This window comes from Trypanosoma equiperdum, assembly GCF_001457755.1.
Source record: "Trypanosoma equiperdum strain OVI genome assembly, contig: ctg_79, whole genome shotgun sequence".
In the NCBI taxonomy this organism is placed as follows: Eukaryota; Euglenozoa; class Kinetoplastea; order Trypanosomatida; family Trypanosomatidae; genus Trypanosoma; species Trypanosoma equiperdum.
The window spans coordinates 1-280 of record NW_027124753.1 but is presented as its reverse complement, the minus strand read 5'-3'; positions in this window follow the sequence as shown (position 1 = coordinate 280).

Below are 280 nucleotides of genomic sequence, written 5' to 3'. Positions count from 1 at the left end.
AAGAAGCAAATAATAAACGAGAAGTTAGATAAGAAGTTGATTATACCCCATATGTCTCTCAAAAACTGATAGTCGCCACAATGAAGATGGTAGAAGCGGTATTTTTTTACTGGATAAGGCATGCTAATGCACAGAAACAAGCAAACGCACGATTATACATGCAGAAAGTGTGGAATTTCATCTTACCGATCTACGGAAAATGGTAGAATGCACAGGTAAAGCATGTGGTCTGTGTGTATGCCGGCATAATGAAGCCTTGTGTTCGACGGTATGCTACCAG